The sequence below is a fragment of the Gopherus evgoodei genome, chromosome 4, assembly GCF_007399415.2.
Source record: "Gopherus evgoodei ecotype Sinaloan lineage chromosome 4, rGopEvg1_v1.p, whole genome shotgun sequence".
NCBI classification, from domain to species: domain Eukaryota; kingdom Metazoa; phylum Chordata; order Testudines; family Testudinidae; genus Gopherus; species Gopherus evgoodei.
The window spans coordinates 15,564,675-15,589,876 of record NC_044325.1 but is presented as its reverse complement, the minus strand read 5'-3'; positions in this window follow the sequence as shown (position 1 = coordinate 15,589,876).

Below are 25,202 nucleotides of genomic sequence, written 5' to 3'. Positions count from 1 at the left end.
ATCGGAATAGCTTGGTTTTGGGCCCTTAATAGTGTCCCTTTGAAAAACTGCCAACTCTCCTCAGTTGTTTTTCCCCTCAGTCTTGATTCCCATGGGACCTTACTTATCAGCTCTCGGAGCTTACCAAAATCCGCCTTCCTGAAATCCATTGTCTCTATTTTGCTGTACTCCCTTCTACCCTTCCTTAGAATTGCAAACTCTATGATTTCATGATCACTTTCACCCAAGCTTCCTTCTACTTTCAAATTCTCAACGAGTTCCTCCCTATTTGTTAAAATCAAGTCTAGAACAGCTTCCCCCCTAGTAGCTTTTTCAACTTTCTGAAATAAAAAGTTGTCTGCAATGCAGTCCAGGAACTTATTGGATAGTCTGTGCCCCGCGGTGTTGTTTTCCCAACATATATCTGGATAGTTGAAGTCCCCCATCACCACCAAATCTTGGGCTTTGGATGATTTTGTTAGTTGTTTGAAAAAAGCCTCATCCACCTCTTCCACCTGATTAGGTGGCCTGTAGTAGACTCCCAGCACGACATCACCTGTGTTTTTTACCCCTTTTAGCCTAACCCAGAGACTCTCAACACTTCCATCTCCTATGTCCATCTCCACCTCAGTCCAAGTGTGTACATTTTTAATATATAAGGCAATGCCTCCTCCCTTTTTCCCGTTTATCCTTCCTGAGCAAACTATACCCGTCCACACCAACATTCCAGTCATGTGTATTATCCCACCAACTTTCAGTAATGCCAACAATGTCATAGTTGTAATTATTTATTAGCACTTCCAGTTCTTCCTGCTTATTACCCATACTTCTTGCATTTGTATATAGGCATCTAAGATACTGGTTTGATCTTGCCTCCCAGCTTTGCCCTGACCCTCCTTTCTCTCTGCCATTATAGCCCATGCTCCCTCCTGTTTCCGACCCATCTCGCAGGTCTTGTTCCCCACTTACCTGTGGGGTTTGCTCACCCCTCCCCATCGAACCTTGTTTACTGTTTGCCAGAAACTTTCAACAAACAAACAGGTATCCATCCCTGTTTCAGATCCACAGGCACTTTAGCCACTAAAATTCCTGCCAAGAACCTGTGTCTCAAGCACTCCTCTTCTTTCCTATTCTGGAAAATAATAATAATAATAATAATATGTAGTTGTTTTCATGTATTCAGGGGCAGAATCCAGAATAAGTTGTTCACTGCAAACCAGTTGCCTACAAGTTATTTTTTTTAAACGTGAGCCAATTTTTTCAAGGGAATTCTCACAGACTGAATTTATAGGACACTTTTCCTGGCATTCATTACACAGTTATTAGCCATAATTAAATCCAAACCAATTATTACTTCATCCACCTTCTCAGCTATCCAGACTTCCTGCTAAAATTCCAGAGGTCCAATTTTCAAACCCAATCTTCCTCATTTTTGGATGAGTGCAAATTCCCCAGCCACTGTCTCCATTTGAGACTAATTAGCTGGTTCAGGTTTTGGCTCCCCTATTCCTTAGCATTTTCAGCCTGTCTGGTCTCATAATAATTAGGTTTGAGCCAGTGCCCACTATTCCTATGCATTTCACAGATCCTGTAATACACTCAAATAGCCAAACTCACATTATCCTTGTTTATATTCCCAGACGTAGATAAAAACAGTGGGGCTGATCCTTGTACCTCCAAGCTTTGCCCCTTCAAAGTTTCTTGTCCCCTTATTTCCCAAACTGGATAGTGCAGGAGGGATTTCACTAGATACTTGTGATACTCTCTCCTGGCCCACCTTATAACAATCCTTTTGATAGCCAATTTCTTTCCCAAACACCAGCATGTAACTGAACTGCTTCTCTTCATTTTCATTATTTCCAGTTTGCCTTATTTTACAAGCCAAATGTAACTCTTTCTCTAATTATGCAAAATTACAATGAGCCGGACTAGACTCCATCGTGCATATTAGACCCACATGTACTTACAGGGTTCATAGCAGTCAGCTTCCATCTTCCTCAGTAGGAGCTGTTTCCTCTTCAGGTGCAGGGCTAGAAAGGAAGAGTCAACATCTGTGGCAAATTACACAGCCTCTTGGAGGGTCTTTGGCCTCCTTTCCTGATCTTGATCTGCACTCCGCATGCAACTGAGCACCTAATGAACTGGTCTGAAGTCAGTTTATCCTGGTATTTGGATATGCCAGGAACACAGGCCTTCACAGGCTCTCTTCTAGTTCAGGTGGGGTCTTTTTTCCCTCTCCTCTAGCTTAACGGTTTCCTGGCCAGCTCAGATTGATGCCTAGCTCCTAATTGCGCATCAAGAGCTTGCACCCGATTTGGATAACTCGGTCTCTGTTTTGGGGGTAAATCTTCAGCACCAGAGCTACGTCAGTTGGCTGCTAGAAATGCCCCCTCCCCCAGTCCATCTTCGCAGACATTCGTGCAGGCTGTGATATTGAACTAAGAAAAAATAAACCTCCGAGAGAGTTTTTCCCCTCAAAGATGGTGGGGCTTTTGTTTCACTTGAGCTGTGACAATCTGAGCCCCCTCCCCTCTGGGCGTCAGTCATTACCAATGGACAGAGACAACCTGTGCCTGCCAATAATGGGGGGGGGGGGAATGCTCAGTCCATGTGAGCATGCTCAGTACAAGCCAAACAGCAGATTTGGGTGGCACATGACCCTGCATGCCCCTGACCCATGCATCACCTCTGCCGACGGGGTAGAAAAAAGTGTTGCAAGTGTCTAGACTTACCCAAATCCTCAGACTAGCCCCCTTCCATATACAAGTGGCTGCTTTCCACTGTGGTCTATACACCTTTGTAGGGTGACCAAATAGCAACTGTGAAAAAACAGGATGGGGTGGGGGGTAATCGGTGACTCTAAAAGAAAAAGTCCCAAAAAACATGACTGTCCCTTTAAAAATGGGACATCTGGTCACCCTACCTTTGACTTCCTTCCTTCAGCACCTGTATATTTCATGACAACTGCTGAGTCGGGGACTGCTTACCCACATCATCTTCTCTCTTATCAATCAATATATAGAGGAGTATATTTTCTTCTATCAATTCCCTTTTATGCTATTTCAAGTTATTGTCTTCTTCACACGTCCACTGCTGAGCAGCACAGACAGGAGGAAAACTATGGAGACAGATGCACGCAGACTATGTGGGGTAGAAAGGCAGCTGCACAGGATATCCCTTCTTGTAGTTGCCAGTGTTCTCCGTGCAAAGATTCGATGTGAGTAAAGGGCGATACAGGAAAAAGGGTGTAGCCAGGTGCAAACTAACCTCAGCAGGGCTGTCCCTACCCATACACAAAGTACGCAGTTGCATAGGCACCAGGAACTTTGGGGCACCAAATTTCTTGGTGCCCTACACAGCTGCGTGCTACTCCAGCCCCTGCTCCGCCTCTTCCCCACAGTCCTTGCCCCTGCTCCACCCCGCCGCCCCCCTTCCCACCTCTGCTCTGCCCCAGCTCCAGCCCTTCCCCTGAGGACTCCAGCAGTGGTTGGGCCAGCACTCACCAGTGGTGGTAAGTAGAGCAACCCAGCCTCAGCCTGCTCCACTTCCCTGTCTCTCAGCCGCGCCACCGGCAAGTGCTGGGGGGCTGTTCCCCCCCGACCCCCCAAGCCTGGGAGCCAGGGGAGCAGAGCAGGCTGGGGCCGGGTCACTAGACTTCCCGCAGGAATTGGCCAGCCCCCCCCCCACACACACACACACACGAAAGCCTGGGGCGGGGCCCCACACAGCCTCCCCCACTGAGGCCAGGAGCTGCATAAAGCACCAAAATAGCTAGGAACAACCCTGAACCTCAGCATAAAGACACCAGATTAACACCTTTAAAAGCATCACCATTGTATGGCCTCTGCTGCTTTTCCTCTTGAAGGGTCATAGAGTCACAGCCTCACAGCCAAAACCCAGTCACGGGGCACAGCATGCCCTGCACTGTATGGAGAGGAAAGCAGGCCATACCTACAGAATATCCTGGAAAGCAGAGACAGCAAAAACAAATTAGGTGTCATTGTGAACAAACAACTCAACACGAGCGCCCAGTGGCAAAAGGGGCTATAATAAAATTGGGTGTATAAACAGGAGATTAGAGAATAGGAGGAGGCTGATGATTTTATTTCTGTGTGTGGCACCGGTAAGACCAATACTAGTCTACTGTGTCTAGTTCTGGTGTCCACATTTTAAAAGAAAAATATTAAAAATTGAAAAGAGTGCAGAGAGAAGCCACAAAAATTATTCAAGGGCTGGAGAAAATACCTTATAGCGAGAGACTTAAAAAGAGCTCAGTCTGTTGATCTTATCAAAAAGGAAGATTGAGAGGTAACGATTACAGTGTATAAGTACCTTCATAGTGAGAAGATGCTAGGTATGAAAAAGATCTTTAATTAAGCAGAGAGATATAAACAAGAACTAATGGCTGGAAGCTGAAGCCTGCAGAATTCAAATTAGAAATAAGACACACATTTTTAACAAGGAGGATGATTAACTTCTGGAATTGCCACCCCACTAAAGACCAGTCCCACCTCATCATAGTACTGGGGTGTTCCCAAATTGGCTAACTAGGCTCTGGCAACCATATTCCTACCATGAAGTTGCAGAAATACAATGCTACTCTATCAGGCAAACACCACGTTACTTCTTGTGGTTTTCTATTATCTATTGTGGGTTTAGACTGCTTGAAAAAGGAATGCAGCGGAAGAGCTGGTGGAAGTCTCAAGTTTATTATTAGGGACACATTTAAATATGAAAGAGATATGGAAGTTTAGGAGATGAACATGCATATGAGGGTTGGACGGTATCACTATCAAAGTTCGGGTGTGAAGAGTTAAGAGTTTGTCAACGTTTATTATCCTGATGACAGCCCAAATGATAACACTATTGCAAGATTCTCTTTGAGAAACTGCAGCCAAACAATTATCTGTGGAGATTTCAATCCCAAAAGGGAAGTTTGGAGGACCAGAATGATTGATTTAAATGGAACTTTGCTAGAGGACTTTATCACTGAAAATGATTTAGTTGTCTTGAATTATCGCACTACGAATACGTCAAAATCATATGGCATTAGCTGTAACTCTGGTGAGCAGCAGCATGTCATGCTGTTCTCCTCTAGACTGTCAGGCCACCTGAAATCTTCTATATACATGTATGCAGAGGATATTGCACTTTGTATCAAGGCGTGTGAAATAGATGTACTAGAAAGTGACCTGAATGAAGACTTGGAAATTGTAAGTAGATGGGCAAATGTACATAAATTCTAGCCGAACACAGCAAAAATGAAGTCTACCTACTTTACCACAGATTATAGGAGGTTCAACGACAGTCCAAAATTGATATTGCAGAAGGTGTTGCCATTGAGAGGAGCCTGTTATATACCTTGCAGTGACCTTGGACACTGAACTAAGGTTTGGATCACAAGTCAGAAAGTTGGAATCTAAAGCAGAGATTGAATCTTCTACAATATATTGTCGAGTCCAGTTGGGGTTCAGGTCTTAGGACACTGAACACTGCTCAATAGTTTGTTCAATACTTAATATGCCTAATTTTTCTGGTCACATACTGCTCCCAGTAATCTTGCTAAGATCAACATTGTGCAGCTGTTTGCAGTTCACACAATAACTGGAGCTGTGAGATCCATTCCAACAATTTATGGACAAGAGTCTGATGTTCAAACTGAGAATTGTATAAACAAACAGCTATTTCAGTATGGACATCATCTTTGTTCCCTGAATGTCATCACTGATCAGGTCTGTTCAGAAACTGAAAAAACAAAAGCAAATCAAAGCTAAAATCATCATCCTGTTTTGAAAGATATGTAAAGGCTTCTGAAGAAATGAAAGGACTTGATGACGTTAGGAGGATAGAAAGTGTGAAGAAGTTTCAGTGCCCAGTCCTTCTTCTACCTGAATCCATTTGCTTTTAGTAAATATCTCTCCCCCCTCTTCTTTTTGGAACTTTGCTTGAAGGAACATGAACATGGCCACACTAAGCAAAATTGTAGAAAAGACCATCCAACAGAATCATAGACAAGCCAAACAGATTCATGTTTCATCAGACAAGTCCTTCAAAAATAGTTATTGTGGTGTCTTCGTCCAGTGGCCTATTGGAGAGAGTACACCTCTTCCCCGATATAACGTGACCCAATATAACACGAATTCGGATATAACACGGTAAAGCAGTACTCCGGGGAGGTGGGGCTGCGCAATCTGGCGGATCAAAGCAAGTTCAATATAACACGGTTTCACCTATAACGCAGTGAGTTTTTTTGGCTCCCGAGGACAACGTTATATCGGGGTAGAGGTGTACAAGAAAGAGTAATAGCTCAGAAAATATTAGGTCAAACTATCTGACTGAACTGAAAGTTATTCTCAATGCACTACAAGAAATATAGCAGAAATAGATGTGGATGTTGTGGCATTTCTTGACTCGTAGGCAGTGATCCTCAGCTCCTTTTCAAAAAACTAGAATGCTATCAGCAATGTATTTCAGGAGGCGGCTTGGAGGATCCCAAAATAAGGCAATAAATTGGCTTTTCAATGGATTCCATACCACATTGGACTATATGGGAATGAGGTAGTTGATGACCTGGCCAAAACTGGAAGATTGGAAATTCAGGTTGGAATTTCAGTTGAGGATATTGACGCCCTAGCAAAGAAAATAATAGCTGAAATAAATGGTCAAAAAGAGATCCTCTAATTGATATCAAAGCATCTTGGAAAATAACATCCATTGTCACGAGATTGCAGATGGGACACACTGCAGGAATGAATATCAGTAGATATGAGACCCAAGGTATATCCTCTCTGCAAGTAATGTCGGGAGCAGACTTTAACACCTGCCCATGCTTTTGAATGTAAAACCACAAGGAAATTGAAGCTTTTCAGTTTGGACCTGTTGGATTAAGCTCTTACAAAGGACCGTGCTCTTTTGCCAAATTTGTTCTCTAACTTCATGGTCTGATATGATTATCGCAGGAGAAAACAACAATAAACTACCAAGAAAAGTGGTGGATTTTCCATCCCTGAGAGTCTTCAGATCAAGACTTGATGCCTTTCTGGAAGAAATGCTTTAGCCAAACACAAGTTATTGGGTTCCATACAGGGGTAACTGGGTGAAATTTATACAGGAGGTCAGACTAGACAATCTAATGGTCCCTTCTGGCCTAAAACTCTATGAAAATCTCCTCTCCATTTTGGGTGGGGTCTGGGTTTCCCATGGAGTCATCATCTTGAAAACCTTTTCTGTCTCTTATCCCTGCAGGTCACAGTCAAACTTCAGTACATCACAACCTGTACACTTTGATATTTTAATTTCTGGCAAGGAACATGGGACCCCATAAAAACACTGCAGGTGGTGGGAGCCAGTACTCTACTGACTTCTGTAGTGGCTTGCCATATACCACTTCATTATAGCCCCTTCAAAACCAGCCTGAACAGAGAGAGAAATATTTATCCTGACTGTTGCTCCTGAGAGTCAGCCTGGCTCCAGGTTGAAAGGATTTCATGTAAGAAGCCTGCAGAGCTTTTATGGTTGTTTGAAATAAGTTGAAAACGAGAAAAAGTAGAATATAAAGTAATAACAGTGTGAAATAGTGTATCAAAGGACCCTGGATATTTCCTGTAACTCTGAATTGGAGCTAATGAGCCTCTCTTAGGCTGTCTTCCAGTGCACACCACCATGTATCGGCCGCCTAGTCCTGCCTCTCCCTGACTTCATGTTACAGACTCTCTGAGATGGAGGCTAACACAGTGAGCTCTCTAACAGCCATTGATTAGGACAGGCAGGAAAAAGAGCACAGACACAGGGTTGGATTTAAGAGGCAGGCTGCATTTTATTAACTCAATACTGTGGAAGGGCACTCTGCTCCGTCTCCCTTCTACCAGACATATAAATGGGTCCAGGGCAGGGTTACAGGCTCTCACTATATAATCTATAATTCCCTCTCCCCCACAAGGGTGACAAAAAAAAGGGACCTCAGTCTGCAAAGACTTCAATTCACCCCTTGTCTCAGAGGCCCAAGCTCCATCAGCAAAATCCCAGATCTTTCACTTCCAGGAACTGGATGTCAGTGGCAAAAAAATCCTGGCAAGGGCTTAAATTAGGAAATGGGAAGGAGCAAGGAGCCAATTAGCTCTCCTCTCCCTCTGGCTGGCTAATGGGAAGCAGACAGCACACATAGTAGTATGTCTCCCTCCTATCAAATTTTCCACCCTTTGAGTTGGGTGGAGGGCATTTTGAAATGACCCACAGACAGACAGGGAGATTCTTTACATTTAACGTGTAATGCACAGAAGACAGAACAAAATATCCTTTATATTTACATAGCTACAATTGCTGCAAGCACTGGCAGCTCAGAGGGAATGAATGGAGGCCTGGAAATTGAGGCAGTGATCCCAGTTCTGAGGAATATCTGAATGAAATTCCACACTCACTCATTGTGTCATTAGACTTCCTTCACTTTCACACTTTAACCACAAAAAATTCTCCAACATCAGAGGTGTGTGAAACCAGTGAAAAGCTTTCTATGGATTTTCACACCATTTTTCGTTTCGATCATTTCATTGTGGATGACTCTGTGCTCCTTAAATTTTGGGTGTCCCTGTTACACAAAATACAGTTATTTTTGCGTCAGAGTCATGTGAAATGTTGACAATGCAAAATTTCATATTTAAAAGCCCCCTTTGATATATAGGCAGCCCCTCTAACTTGAAAATTGGCTCATTTTCACTGGAGAGTGGAATACTTTTGTGCAATAAATCATATTTTGCAATAAAACGGATTCTATTTTTGCATTAGTTTTTTTAAAAAGCCATCCAACCCCGGCTTAATATTTCTACCACCCAAATCCTTGACGTTTGATAACAATGCAAATAACCGCCCCACCACAACATAATATTTGCCTTAGGCAGAACATTTTCCCCTGGAAATGTGAATCAGGGAATGTGCCTTTAACAACATAAATGTCATTTTAATCTGCTTGCAATGATCCATTGTGAACTTCTATGATCTGAACCACACATCACTGACAGCTTCTTGGTTTGGTTTGAGCAAAATTCTTCAAAATGACAGCAGCTCACTGAAGAAATTCCTACTCCCCCTTTTCCCCTATTCCCTAACAACATTTTCTCATTGGTGGCTTTTCCTCCCTTCTGCCTGATTTTCTTTACACTGTTTCACTTCATAAACCTGGTCCTGCCGAGTTCCAATGGTTAGAAGTGACCCAGCAGGAAATATCTAGCTCTTCTCCGATCCAAAAAACAGACCAGGCCTGTGATCATTGCAATATAACAATGTTACCTGCACTTGCCCTCAACATCACCAAAATTCACTGCCTCAGTTTTCACACCTGCAAAGTGGGGATAATATTTATCCACTTCCCAGGGATGTGGAGAACATAAGTTACTGTCCGTGAAAGCACTTTGGAGAAGTGTCTGATATTATTACTGTGATAAAAGGATCTGTGAGGGCAACCATTGGATAGGAAAAGCTGGAAAGAAAGGAAGCATGGCTTCCTGCTGGCATGGTTTCCATTAGGGACGGGATGAAGAACATAAAACTGTAGCATCCTGTGCCATGGGATTTTTAATCAGCATGATTCTGTTATACCAGGTTGTACTGGTATAATGGCCTAGAGGATAGAGCACAGGACTCAAACTCAGGACACCTGTGTTCTATTCCCAGCTCTGTCACTGACCTGCTGGGTGACCTTGGGAAAATCACTTCCCTTCTCTGTGCCTCAGTTTCCTCATGTGTAAAATAGGGATAATGTCAATGATACCAACCCCCCTTTGTAAAATGCTTTGAGATCTACTGAAAAAGGGAGTAGGTATTATTTGTACTCCTGACTGACTCTGATGCAACTGAGGGGAGAATCAGGCCCCTATATTTTCACCTAATACCAGTTTTCTCCAAATTCCAAAAGAAATACTCTGCTACCTGCCAGTAACCCTATCCCATCACACACTTATGTAATATGCACCGTTACAGAAGAAATTAAAACACCATTAGCAATACTGCTGAGAAAGCAATGGAAAATCCAACTGGTGAGGAAGCTTTTTTATTCTTGATGTCTATGAAGTTCTTCAAGTTTGGCAGGCTCGTGAGCCCAGTAAAGTTAATGGAGAAGGAAAATCCATCAAGTACAATTGCTAGTTTGGGGCTCACAAAACCCGAATAAATCAAAAGAGGAAGCAACAAAGCTTCTATAACTAGGAGGTTTGTTTTGTGAATGTTTTATTATTTAACTACAGTTCCTCTTGCTTCCAGTTTTGGTTACCAGGACTTTAGTATGTTATATATAGAAGAAAGCATAATCACTTAAACCACATGAGCTATTTTGTAGGCATTCTATATTCCCCTTCTACTTCTGTGTTAGGGTACTTTCCCCTTCACAATCCTTTTACACATTTCCCTGACATTTAGGGTGACCAGATGTCCCGATTTTATAGGGACAGTCCCAATATTTGAGGCTTTTTCTTATATAGAAGCTATTACACCTGACCCCCTGTCCCGATTTTTCACACTTGCTGTCTGGTCATCCTACCTACATTATATATCTATGGGTTTTATATTGATGCACAGCTCTGTATTATCTGTGCACTTTCCAAGTAAACTTGCTAGATACCATTAATGACTGCTTCTTGGAGCAGCTAGTCCTGGAACCCACAAAAGGAAAGGCAATTCTTGATTTAGTCCTAAGTAGTTCACAGGATCTGATCCAAGAGGTGAATACAGTTGTACCACTAGGAATTAAATTTAACATTCTTGTAGGGAAGAAAATACCAAAGAAACCCATCACAGTACCATTTAACTTCAAAAAGAGGAACTGCACAAGAATGAAGAAGCTAGTTAAATGGAAATTAAAAGGAAAAATCACAAGAGTGAAATGCCTACAAGCTGCATGGAAACTTTTTGGAGGCTCAAACTCAATATATACCCCCAATTAAAAAAAAAACCAACCCTCCCCCCTAAAAACAGCAAAAGGACCAAAAAAAAAAAAGCCACAGTGGCTAAACAACACAGTACAAGAGGCAGTTAGAGACAAAAAGAACATCTTTTAAAAATTGGAAGTCAAATCCTACTGAGAAAAACAGAAAGGGGCATAAACTCCAAGTCAAGTGTAAAAGTATAATTAGGCAGGCCAAAAAGAATGTGAAGAGCAGCTAGCAAAGGACACAAAACCTAACATCAAAAAAATTTTAAGCACATCAGAAGCAGACAGCCTGCCAAACAATCAATGGGAACACTAAATGATTGAGGTGCTAGAAGAGCAGTCAAGGAAGGCAAGGCCATTGCAGAGAAGCTAACTGAATTCTTTGCATCCGTCTTCACTGCAGAGAATGTGAGGGAGATTCCTACAACTGAGCCATTCTTTTTAGGTGATAAATTTGAGGAAATGCCCCAGAGTGAGGTGTCAATAGAGGTGGCCTTGGAACAAACCGATAACACTTATGAAATTGCAGAACTACAAACTGATATTTAAACTTATCATCATTTAAATCAGCCTTTGTACCAGATGACTGGCAGATAGCTAATATGATGCTGATTTTTTAATAATAGGTTCCAGAGATGATCCTGCAATTACAGGCTGGCAAGCCTAACTTCAGTACCAGGCAAGTTGATTGAAATTATAATAAAAAACAGAATTATCAGACATATAGATGAACACAATACATTGGGGTAAAGAGTCAACACAGCTTTCGTAAAGGAAAATCATGTCTCACCAATCTATTAGAATTCTTTGTGGGAGTCAACAAGCATGTGGACAAGGGTGATCCAATGGATATAGTGTACCTGGACTCTCAGAAAGCCTTTGACAAGGTCTCTCACCAAAGTCTCTTAGGTAAAGTAAGCTTATCATGGGATAAGAGGGAAGGTTGGCTTATGGATCAATAACTGGTTAAAAGATAAAAACAATGAGGAGTCCTTATTGCACCTTAGAGACTAACAGATTTATTTGGGCATAAGATGCCACAAGGATGTCTTGTTGTTTTTGCTGATACAGACTAACATAGCTACCACTCTGAAAGCTGGTTAAAAGATAGGAAATAAGGGGTAGGAATAAACAGTCCATTTTCACAGTGTAGAGAGGTAAATAGTGGAGTCCACCAAGGATCTGTACTGGGACCAGTGCTGTTCAACATATCCTTGAATGAACTGGAAAAAGGAGTGAATAGTGCAGTGGCAAAATTTGCAGATGATAAAAAATTTCTCAAGATAGTTAAGTCCAAAGCTGACGGCTAAGAGTTAGAAAAGAATCTTGCAAAGCCAGGTGACTGGGCAACAAAATGCCAGATGAAATTCAATGTTGATAAATGCAAAGTAATACACATTGGAAAATATAATTCCAATTATACACACAAAATGATGGGGTCTAAATTAGCTGCGACCACTCTTGGACTCATTGTGGACAGTTCTCTGAAAACAATTGCTCAATGTGCAGCTGTGGTCAAAAAAGCTACCAATGTTAGGAATCTTTAGGAAAGGGATAGATAATAAGATAGGAAATATGCCACTATACTAATCCATGAAAACCCAGACCTTGAACACTGTGCACTGCTGGTCGCCTCATCTCAAAAAAAGATATAGAATTGGGAAAAGTACAGAGGGGCAACAAAAATGACTAGGGATATGGAACAGTTCCATATAAGGAGAGATTAAAAAGACTGGGACTGTTCAACTTGGAAAAGAGGACTTAAGGGGTGTAACCCCTTTGGGGTTTAGAGAGCATGGCCCTTTTAAATCTTTTTCCTGGGGGGAAGGAGGGAGCATTGATTGAGAAGGAGGAAGTGCTGATGGGGAGCAGAGAGAGAAGGGAGAGCGACAGGGTGTGTCTGGAGCTCCAGAGGGGCTGCAGCAAGCAGGCCTCCTCAGAGTGAAGCAGCCAAGGACCTGCCTGAAGCCTGGGAGGGACAGAGCAGCTGATCGAGGACACCCCAGGACGGGAGCCAGGAGGAGCACTGGGCCAGGGAGAAATCGCCTGAGAAGGACAAAGCGGAGCTGAACCCAATATCACTGCTGCCCAGAACTGCGTGGGGCTGTGAGTTTCAGGGCTTGTGAATTTGCATTGGGGATAAGGAAGAAAGCTGTTAGCTAGCTCAGTTGGGAGGTTGATGCTCTGTGTGGCTTTGCAAGACCGGCAGAAGAGGGCACCGGAGGAGTTTGTTGGGGAAAGTTTACTGGAGCCAAAAACTACCAGGAGCACTGAAGACTCACCACTGGACTGGAACTTTGCCCAGGACTCCTGAGCTCTGTGTGCAGACACATTGCTCGGTGTCTGCCCTTCCAGACTGTGCTACCACTGGGCCTGTGGGGCCTTGAGTTGAATGCAACCCTGTTCTGCTGCTCCCCCATCTTACTCCTTTCATCCCTCTGTATATAAATATTTCCCTGTCCAATATTCATTGGAGTGTGTGTGTGTTCATTCACTCTGGGAGGTTTGGAGCAGGTGCCCCTGGGGTGGAAGGGACTTTCCCTGATGCATTCCAGCTCGCACCTTCTCTTGGTTAAAGCTGCCTACAGAGCAGACTCCATCTTGGCCATCAGGGCGTTAAAGGTCCCTGATGGCCAAACTTTTGTACTGGTGGTTCTCAAACTTTTGTACTGGTGACCCCTTTCACATAGCAACCCTCTGAGTGCGACCCCCCCCTTATAAATTAAAAACACTTTTAAATATATTTTTAATAAATTTCATATATTTTTATAAATGCTGGATGCAAAGAGAGGTTTGGGGTGGAGGCTGACAGGTCGTGACCCCCTATGTAATAACCTCGTGACCCCTGAGGGTCCCAACCCCCAGTTTGAGAACCTCTGTGCTAGTGGTCTATAAAATAATGACTGGTGTGGAGAAAGTGAATAAGTGTTATCAACCCCTTCACATAACACAAGAACCAGGGGTCACCCAATGAAATTAATAGGCAGCAGGTTTAAAAACAAAAGAAAGTACTACTTCTGTAACAGCGTGCGCTCACTTAATGAACGTCTCCTGTCAGCTGGGTGAGACCCTACAATCTTTCCCTTCTCTGCTCCCGGTGCCCCTTGTTGACTGTTGCCCTTATCAGGCACGTCTTCAGTGCTCAGCCCTCCTGCCAGGTCACACATAGTGAATATGTGAATGAACGAACAAACCCCTTCTGAGGTAACAAAAGTCCAACAAGGCCTATCACTGTGCCCTAGCTGGTATCTGCAGCCCCTTCTGGGCTAGCCTTAAGTCCATCCTGGCCCTGGTATGGAGCAGTACCCCCAAGGCTTTCTCTCTTGAAACTTTTTGCCTTTATCAGTTCTTATTGCCCCAGCTCTCTAGCCACATTACTCCTTCAGTGTCGGTCCCCTTCCTGAGGTAACAAAGATCAACAAAGGGTTGGCCCTCTGCAAGGTATTCAGCCCCATCCTAGAGCCCTTTAAATTCCAGCCCTGTACTTATGGTTCTACACAAAACTTGTCCCCTTCTCAGGGCTTTGGCCACGCTGCCAGTGGCCGGTGGGGGGACCCAGACCCACGCACTATTCTGGGTTCCAACACATGGACCCTACAAATGGCAGCCCTGTGCTGCTTCCTTTAACTCTGTTGCTGCTGCTGTTCCCTAGGCCAGTGATTCTCAACTAGGGCCGCCGCATGTTCAGGGTAAGCCCCTTGGCAGGCTGGGCCGGTTTGTTTACTTGCCGCATTCGCAGGTTCGGCTGATCGCAGCTCCCACTGGCCACGGTTCACCACTCCAGGCCAGTGGGAGCTGCAGGAAGTGGCGCAGGCCAGGGGACGTGCTGGCCGCCCCTCCTGTAGTCCCCATTGGCCTGGAGCGGTGAACCGCGGCCAGTGGGAGCCACGATCAGCCGAACCTGAGGACATGGCAGGTGAACAAACCGGCCCGGCCTGCCAGGGGGCTTTCCCTGAACAAGCTGCAGCCCTAGTTTGAGAACCACTGCCCGAGGCCACGTCCCATATAGCCCCTTCCGCTTCACCCTTATCGCAGGGTTTTCTGTCTGTTCCCCCTGCTTGAGCAGGATCTCTCCCAGGCCTCTTTACCAGCGGAGTTTTGCAGCCTTCTAAGGCTTCTCCTCCCTTCTGGTCCCAGCCAGCAATGAATCAGCTCAGGCCCTGCATGTCTCCTTTTAACTGAGCCTCCTTCACTCTGATTGGCCGCTTCTCTGCAGCCCTTCTAGGCAGGCCTAGAGGACCCACCTTCACTGCTCCTTTTCTGGGAAAGTGTGGCAGGACAAGGCCTTCAGCAGGGGGCCTCGAAAAGCCTAGTACACCTCATCACAACTTCATACAACACAAAGTTAATCTGTGGATCTCCATTGCCAAAGGGTGTTGTGAAGGCCAAAAGTATAAATAGGTTAAAAAAGGAAGGAAGAAAAGACAAGTTTATGGAGCTATTAGCCAAGATGATCAAGGATGTAATCCCATGCTCTGGGGGTTCCTAAATCTGACAGCCAGAATCTGAGACTGGACAACAGCGGATGGATCACTCAATAATTGTCCTGTTCATTCCCCATGAAGCATCTGGCACTAGCCACCATTGGAAGAGAGGAAACTGAGGTAGATGGACCATTGGTCTGACCCAGGATGGCCATTCTTATGTTATGTTTTTATGTTTTTTGTAAAATCAATAGCAATAATAAAATCCCTAGTGCCACTAGTCCAGTCTTGAGATAATCCAGCCCTTATCAATATCACCACTCCACCTTTACACACTCGGCAGAAGGTAATTGGATCAAGTTGAAAATAAACATGTGCAACGCAGCACATATAGATCTGGATCCAAACTTGAAGGGGGCTGCAGGTTCAAATCTAAGTTCTTGATTCAACATATTATAGATAAGGGGAGACATGGATTTCACATAGGGATCCAAAGTGAGAGATGGATTTCTGATCTGAAGGCAAAGTTCACGGATGCTCAGACCCATGTGGTTGATGTGAGCCTTCAGGAAAATCTTTGCTGACGTGTTCCAAAGCACAATGCTCCTCCAGCAAGTTTAGCTATACTGCACTAATATCAATGATGGTCCAGTTCAAGACTAACCTTTCACCTCTGTGCATTAGTTTGAAACTTCGCTGTGGCTGAAAGTGATGGATAGCCTCATTCCTTGTCCTCTGAGACACTTGTCCACATCCCATATTCATCATTTTACCACTGCTTTGACTTGATTAGCATCTCCATTCAAGAGCAGAGCAGCTTGGAATAGCAGAGTGTGTTACAGGCAGATAAAGGATGCCCAGCACTGGAATACCAATGGTTTTGGAGTGGATTAATGTGCATTGGCAAGACCATGGAGGACAGAAGCACTTAGCAAACCCACCTGAGACTGACTCCTCATTGTGCTGTGATGAATATACATGCATAGTAAGAGTTTACAATCTAAACAGATAAGACAAACAAAGGGTCGGATGGGAAACAGAAGCAAAGAGAAGTAAAGTCACTTACCAAAGGTCACACTGCATGTCACTGCAAGAACTCACTGGACCACCTTGCCTCACCTGCGACAGTTGGAGGTCTAGACTGATGTCACTGCTTGAGTTGCATAAAGTTGCCTGGGTATAATAGGAGCCATACCATGCTGTCATTTTTTAAACACATCTCCCTGAAGTCATCCGTTTGATTCTAGTTAGATCTGTACATTTCCTTTGAAATTTTCTCACAAGGATCGCAAAACAATTCTTATGACCAAATATTTTGGGAATTTACAAGTCTCCTGTGGGGATGTCTCTCTTTCTGTTGAGATAGGACAAGGAAAATTCACAAGACAGATCACCCCTTCCTCTGAAATCTGCTATCTACCAATACAAGAGTCAAACTCATGGCAATGGCCATTTCTCACCTGTTACTAGGGGACTTACAGATCCCTGGCTGTGCCATCAATTTTTTTTTTTAAATAAAAGCAAGTCTGTCTGTCAGAATGAATTTAAAGGAGTAAAAAGCTTCTGAAAAAGTCTGTCCCTTACCATATCCACCACTGTTGTATCCTTGCTCTTCTACTACTGGTTCTTATCAGCCATCACACCTTCAAGTATAAAAGGTGTGTCTAATATTAGCCAGGAAATGTCTTGGTAAAGACCTGGACCTTTTCAGCTAATCTGCATTAATAACTTTCTATGTCTGAAGACAGCCATAGGAAATGCAGGCTGACTCATCTACCCAGTAATTAGACGAACTGTTTGAGAAAGTGCAGGTGGCTGTACCACCCGGCGCATTAGCCAAGGTGTAGAATACGCTTCTGACCAGAGGGCAGATAATAGCAGCAATAATTTCCTCTGGTGATATAATATAAAAAAAGCAGTATTTCTGACAGACGTAGCTTCTGGCTGGGACTGGAAACTCAAGCAGCATTTCTGGACACACTTAAAGGAGCTCTGTAATACATGGAAATCATTGATTTATTTTACACCCTCGCAAATTACTGAAAATAATCACAATCAAAATTCCACAAGAAACGGCAGGTATTTGGTATTTATGGTATACATTGGCCCAGGATCTGTATTCTGTGTTCTTTTTCTGCAAAGGCTAGCTGTATATCATTTTTATGTATCTGAAGGATTGTTGTAATGCAATGTGAACCTATGAACGGGATAAAGTTACATATTCTCCATTGATTTTACATTGTATCCATTATCTTTAATGCTGGAACGAAGGTTAGTGCTAGTGGCCGGAAGCTTCTTCACCTCCGCAATGAATGGTACTTTAGGAAATCTATACCCTGGTGGTACATAAAATCAGCTGTTAGTTGTCAGTAGGAGACAGATTTTCCCAAAGTGCCAGCTTAATGAGGGAAGTGGGTGGTGCACCCATCCACAGAGCATATATTTGTGCAGGAAAGAGAGACAGAGACGCCAAAGGAGTAAGACAAGGGAAAGACGTAAGAGGATGGAGAAGAGATGGGATAGGAAGTAAAGGAAAAGAGACGAGATGGAGCTGGAAGGAAGACAAGGCATAAAGAATGAGTGGAGGAAGGATCTAAGGGGTGGAAAGGGGGAAGGCAATGAAGAGGAATGGACAGTGGAGAAGAGTGCAGGGAGGATACACAGAGAAGGAAGAGGCCAGATTTGTTCTCTTCTACCTATTTTGGTTTTTAACGCAGTTGACCAACCAGCCAGGATGGGCCCAAACATCTTAGAACTAGATTTTAACAACAATTCTCTACTTAGTTTTTCAAATCACATGTTAAAACCATCCCCCGAGAGTTTCAAGTATTAAAATAGAACAAATGTTTAAGTTCACTGGGTTTCAGCACTACCCAAGATCCAATGTTGCCCACAACTTCTGTGCATTTCAGACACTGGCCCTAAAATGTGAAAGGAGTACTTTATAATGCCTTCAAACTCCCGAACTCTTACAAGAAATTACTTGTAACTTCCCTCATATTCAATCTGTGTCTTAGGAGTAAATGATGAAATTTTGATTAGGACAAGTTTTTTTCCCCCCCCCTAAGAAAGAGCCAGAGCATTTACTCATGCAAGTGGTTCTACTGGAGCCAATGGAATTAAGTAGCCAATCACCCATGTGAGTAAGAGGTTCACAGTCTGGTTTTAAAAGAAAAAAATCTCCACTTTAATTGCAAAAACTGACTGTAACCTTAACTAGGGAGTCACCAATGTCTGTCTCCATAATGTATTTTTAAGTACAAAATTCTTTTGAAGGACAGGTGACCCGTTCATCTTCTTATGACCTTTATTGCTTTCAGTACTGATGTTGACATCTGCAACTAATTCACGATCTATGAGTCTGAGCTGTGACCAATGCAAAAAATATTTACAAAACTCTGACTCGCTTTATTAACACACTGTGCTGACCTCACTCAGTGCTTGTGTATATGTGCAGTTATTCTGGAATAGCTATTTCAGAGTAATTCTTTCTGAGTAAGTCCTTGTGTGAGCACCCTTCTGTGTTTCTTATTGGGGAATTTGCCTGATTCTAGTTTAGTGTAATCCATTTAATTTAAACTGGAACAATGCATTCATATTCCAGAATAAGAGTGTCCACACACATAGTTATTCAGGAATTGCTACTGAACTTTAAATTCACATCCTATTTTAATCTGAAATAATTTTCAATCATAGCTAAACCCCAGAGTCTCTACTATAACTGAGTATGCATGTAGAAAAAAGATAAAACATGGATTTTTCTTCAGTTGATTGACTAGGTGAATAGAAACTTCAGCAGTTGAGTGAGACTTGGGGCTATTAAGTTTTGCAACTAGTACAAGAAAATCTACCATCCTAATCCCATAGGGTTACAATTATTTTGTTATTTTAGCATATGCTGAAAACATAAGTGCTCCATCCCAAACTGCTCTCTCTCACTCTGTGTGCGTTTCACAGCGGGAATCCTTTTCTCATTTAAACAGCCAATTAAAACCTACTCTGGCACTTAGCACATGACATCAAGTTGCAGTACTTAGCTGCCTTCCACAGTGTGAATTTAATTTGACAAAAGGGCAACTAATAAAGATCTTGGAAGGCTGGTTAAAGTTAATTAAAGCTTTTCCTTACTCTCGTTTAAAGGTACACTTCCCCCTGGTGTGAGAGCTTGCTGCTATTTTTTTAAAGTTACTTTATATCCTCCAACCAGAAAATTGTGTCACATCCTGGCAGGCTACATTTGAAGTTTCATGGTCAATGTCATGTCAGGCTTTGACTCTTTACCCAGGAGAGGCTGGAAAGAGAAGCTTTTCCCCCAAAGCACATAAGGAAGAATACAAGGGGACTGGTTTCATGCATCCAGACTTCCCTTCTCCTGGGGGAGTAGAATTCTGAAAGGAGGACTTAGCTTCTGTCATACTGAACTACATTTGTCCTACTTCTTTAAAGTAATCTGTAATTCCAGATGGGTTTTTATAAGCAGAAGAGGAGGCTCCTCCAAATTCATTGGCTTAATGAAGCCCGTATGGCTGACTCATGTCATAAGTATTTAATCGTACTGATGAAAGTCATTTTAAACACTTCAGCCACACACAGTGCTGTTCTCTGCACAGTCATATCAATACCCCAGTCAAATATTCACTTCTCCACCACTACATCTTCATCGTCTTGCTTCTTTTTTTATAAACACATTCTAAAAGAAAGTGCAAATAATAACGTGTTACCATGTAACAAATAATGGTCATCCTTGGAAACACCTCTCAAGTCTTCTATATGAATACCACAAATGAAGTTTTTAAAAAAATCCACTTTTCTGTTTGTACAATTGTTTTAGAGCTCATTCAAGGGTTAAATATTTCCTATTTCTTGTATAAATTGGTTAAAATATATATGAACACAAATGAATATACATTAGAAATTACATTCTTTAAGCTTTCTCCGGTGGTGTATAGACAAACGTACACTGACGTACCTTAAAACCATTGCCTCTTTATTTGTGTGGTTGAGATATCATAGCTATGGAATAGTCCTCTTGTCATCATGAGATGTATTTTCCCACTGCTAGGAAGAGGATAGCCCTGTGTTATTTCTAGTGCATGAGCATGATCCAGAGCCCACTGAAAGCTATCAATGAGAAGCACTCCATAGACTTCACTGGGACTTGGATTAAGCCTGGTAACTTTCGACAACAGGTTTAAAACTAATCTCAAGGGCCAAATCCTGCCACCTCCTCTGCATCTATGGAGAACGGCTACAGAGGCCACTGACCAAGGGTTGCACTGTAAAGAGAGGGGAGGGCAGCATTGGGGGACCCCACTGAAGGGGATTGCACACTTATCATCACTGCTCTGCTTGCCCACAGGGAGGCTGGGGTCAGGGCAAACCTGGTGGATTACAGAGCCACCACCACCCATTATTCTCTGGGGGCAGGGAAGCATGCTGGCTGTAGGAGCTACTGAAGAACCAAATGTTGCAGTGGTGGCTAAAGAGTGGTCTGCTTTTCTAATGCAAGGAGAAGATCACTAGTCCTCAGTCTCGGTGCACAGCCTGGCCCTTCGGGTTATGTGCCAAGTCTAGGAATTGACCCTGCTTTTCGGACGGGGACGTGTGTGTGTCTGTGTGTGTGTGTCCTGAGCTGAGCCATATGTGTCCTGAGCTGAGCCATACGTAATGTGGGTATAATATCTGCCTGCTGGGGGTGTTTCTCAGGCCTACTTCATTAAGATTTGTAAAATGATTGGAGATCCTGGAATGAAAAGGTGCTGCATATATACCTATATATGCCAGGCATCCGGATACCATGGCAATAAGCATGTAATAGCTGCTTATTTAAGTAGGGGCCCAATATATCTGCAGTAATTTCTGTGGGGAAAAAGAAACAAATGCTAATTTCTGGGAATAGATTCACAGGCAGATTTGCTTTGCAGTTTGAACGTCACTGATTGGCAGTTCCAATCATTTGTATGTCAGCCTGTGAAAGGACACAAAAATGAAGTTAATGGGCAGAACTGGTAGAACTAGATCTATGGGCATGATTGCTGTTAGAGATAGGGCCTTGCAAGTTGCTAGTGATGAGTCATCCAGCTGGAGCTGTGTGGGGCTAGCTGTAGTTTGATGGGCTGGGAGGTTTTATTTATGATCCAAGTGAATTTTAAAGTTTATTTTTTACACCTGGTTACATTTCAGGCCTTGCCCAGCTGGGCAGTTACTGTTTAGAAGGGCATTTACTCTCTACTTCATTATTGTAAGAAGCCAGAGTCCCTCAATTTAGGAGAGTGGTGCATTGAGGACTGTATTGGAATTGCAAGCTGTCACTTTAAATGTGGGGGGGGTTCCTGGCCATGCTTGCAGGCTCTGAAGTGAAACCTGTGATGTAGCAGAAGTCAGGCTGCAACCAGCCAGCGTATAGTAAAATGGGGGCAGTTATGCCTCTTTGTTTTATGAAGCAGCCTGCATTGTCTCTCTGGTTTTGGTTATGGTGTATTCTTGTTCTGGATTCTAAGAATAAGTAGTGTTAGGTTGCCACCTTCCAGCAAGAGCATTTAATGTTTTTATTTAACTTCTCTGTGTATGCTGTGAACATAACTTGAAGAATTGGGTGCTGCTTTATCAATACTTCAATCATAAAAAAGAAGGGTTTGTAAAAGCAGCAAAGAATCCTGTGGCACCTTATAGACTAACAGACGTATTGGGGCCTGAGCTTTCATGGGTGAATACCCACTTCGTCGGATGCACAAGGGTTTATTCCCTTAAATATTACCCCTCTGCCAAACCTTAAGTCATATGGCATTAGGGTCTACAAACCCCATATCCGCAAGTCACTGAAGCAGGGAGAGTCTAGTCTTTAGAACAAGGGGTCCCATCAGGAAATCTTTACTCATGCGAGTAGTTTTACTCAGATGAATAAGCCTATTTGTTTCAGATTTGCAGAATTAGGCCCTTTAATTGATGGAATGTTACCACCTTGTTGCATCTGAATGGAGAGTGCTTGACTAAGATGTTGTCATGACTTTTCAGGAGAGAGCATTAAATAGGACAACATAGAGCAATGGAGAGATCTCAATTTTCTTGTTTATGAGTTCAGGCTGTGGAGCTAACGGACACCAAAAGAGAGAGCTTAACACCTATAAATCTTACAGCATAAACTAACTTGATTCATGACTCAAATGAAACGTCCAAGTTCTTGGCAGTCAGTAGAGCAAATTTTTAAAATATGGTTAGCTGCTATCGCTGGAAACTTTAACTCACTGGCTTCACACTCAGAAGGTTTAAGCTGCAAGTGGCAGGAGAAGATTTATATGTTCTTGTGAACAAAATAAGTAAGGGTAGGAAAACTTGAACCAACAGTTTTGAGACATGCCTGCCATAAATAACCAATTGATCTGGATGACTAACAAAGCCATTAGCAGGCGTGGAGTGCCTGCTGCGATTTCAGGCACCACATAAAATGCTGGAGGTGCCAGCAAAAGGGATGTGGCTGGCAATCGACTAGCATGATCATCTCCCTGAAGAAATGCTCAGGAGGGATAAAGGCAAATGCAGTCTCTTTCATCTCAGTCATCTCATACTGCAGCCAGAGTTGAGGATTATGTGGAACCGTTCTGTCATGGACAAAACCAAAATAAAAAGACTACCTTGCTCCCAGGCAGTAAATCAATTGGAGGAGTGAAAGTATTTCAGATTAAATAGAAGACCCTGTCTTGGCACTTGCAGACAATAAGCCCTGTGTGCTGTAAATCACCAGAGCTATGCAACCGATAGCAGTAGTCTTAATCCAGTGGGGCTCTCTCTCTTTTTTTTTTTTTGTTTTGTTTTCTGGTTTCTGAAGAAAAATGGCAGTTGTTGTTATTGGGGAGCGGAGGGGGCTGACATCACTGATCACTGGCTGTCAGGTAAAGGGAATGACGCTGGACATTACATTTCATTATCAGATTATGGGCCATCCACCTACCCCCCGTCTCAAAAAAAAGACTGTAATGAAGGTAATTTGAGCCACTTCATTATCACTGATGCATCCCTGAAGCAGTCTCCAAACTCGCATGCATTTATCTTGGGATAAACTTGGTTACCCTACTTGTTCTTTTTTGGCGGACTTTCCCATCTTTATGGAGAAGGACACAGCTGCAGGAGTGAGAATCCATTGAAACTGCCTGCTAAGCCCAGGAAGTAGGTTTATTTCTGGAGAAAGATAGTCACTGTCTTAAGAAGAAAAACTCCGATGACAGTAAACAGTGGGCCAGACACCTCATTGCCCTGCACCTTGTGTATTAATTTATATCAGGTTTCTAAAACAGAGCCCGGTGAGCACCATTAGAAGGCTCACAAACCCTATTCCTATACAGAGCAAGAACACACATTATGTATGTGACTATGTCCAAGTTTCATTGTGTTAATCCATAGGATGTCCTGCTGTTACAGCAACTTCCTTTGGGCAGCCTAAAATATCCCAGTTTCTCCTTCTATCAATCCAAAAGTTTTCTTAATAACCACAACATATGTTTCAGAGAATAATACCACCTTGACTAGCATTTGCTCTGTTTACAGGAACACATAGCCCAGGGGCGTTAGTGTTCAGGGTGATGAGCAGTATTTGGAGTGAAGACACTATCAAAACCAGGAGTGTTTCTTGATAAATTAATTCAGAATGCTAAAGGCCTGTGTAACAGGGCATAATGGGTGGGGCATGTATGCACATCCCAGTGTTTCAGCCCACAGACTCTTTATAACTGGTAGTTGTAATAGCAGGGCACATCACTAGGTGCAAGCATATGACCTACAGGAAACCAGATACGTGACTTCCTGCCACTGAGGCAGCCACAGAGAAAATAGACCCAGGGTCAGTGATGCCACAGTATGAGCAGGGCCGGCACTTCCATTTAGGTGGCCTAGGCAATCGCCTAGGGCGCCAAGATTATTGGTGGGCAGCATTTTTCCGGAGGGGGAGGCAGGTGGCTCCGGTGGAGCTGCCACAGTCGTGTCTGCGGAGGGTCCGCTGGTGGAGCTGCGGACCAGAGGATCCTCCGCAGGCACGACTGCGGCGGCTCCGGTGGAGCTGCAGGACCAGCGCGCGGGGCGGCGAAATTGCCGTGCGCCTAGGGCGCTAAAACCCCTAGCGCCGGTCCTGAGTATGAGTCTTTCCTCAGCAGCTAGGAAGAAAGGAGAAGGGTGTGTCCTGGGAAAGCCGTGGTGGTTAATATCTGGTACTTTGAATTAATTGGCTCTTCTTTTGGAACCTCATTTGAAAATAAAGCCAGCCCTCAGAAAAGGCTCCTGGACTAGAGGTTATTGGGAGCTTTATTTGATATTCCTTGTCTAGTGAATTTGTCCACTGAATTACAGCCCAATTCTTATTTACACTAAGACTCCTTTACACCAGTCTGGCAGCATCAAGGAACCTTGATCTAAATGAGAATCAGACCCTATGATACTGGAAAAAATCATCCACCCTGAAAAAATAGGCACAAATCACTGCTGAACTGGAACCAGCAACACCAGCACATTTACTTTAATTTAAGAAATGCACCTTTGTCTTTTGTATAAGTATTTTGTTACCCTAAAAAAAAACAAAAACAAAAACAAAAACGCTCAAAAGTGCCCCGGCTTTTTACTTTGAAAAAGATTATTTTAATACTCACTGACATTCCATACATTTTTATAAATACCCACTAGCATATAGAGACACAGCATGTTGAAATGCATTTAAAATAAATACCGAGGTTATCACGTATTACATAGTCACCATTAAAATAACCATCTATATTTAACCCCACACAGAAAGCCAGATCCAACCTTCAGAATAAATTATTTATTTTAAAGGTCATTTGGAACGGGTCTGTGTGGGTGAAAAAGCCTCCACTGTCCACAGTCCCAAAGCATGAACAGAG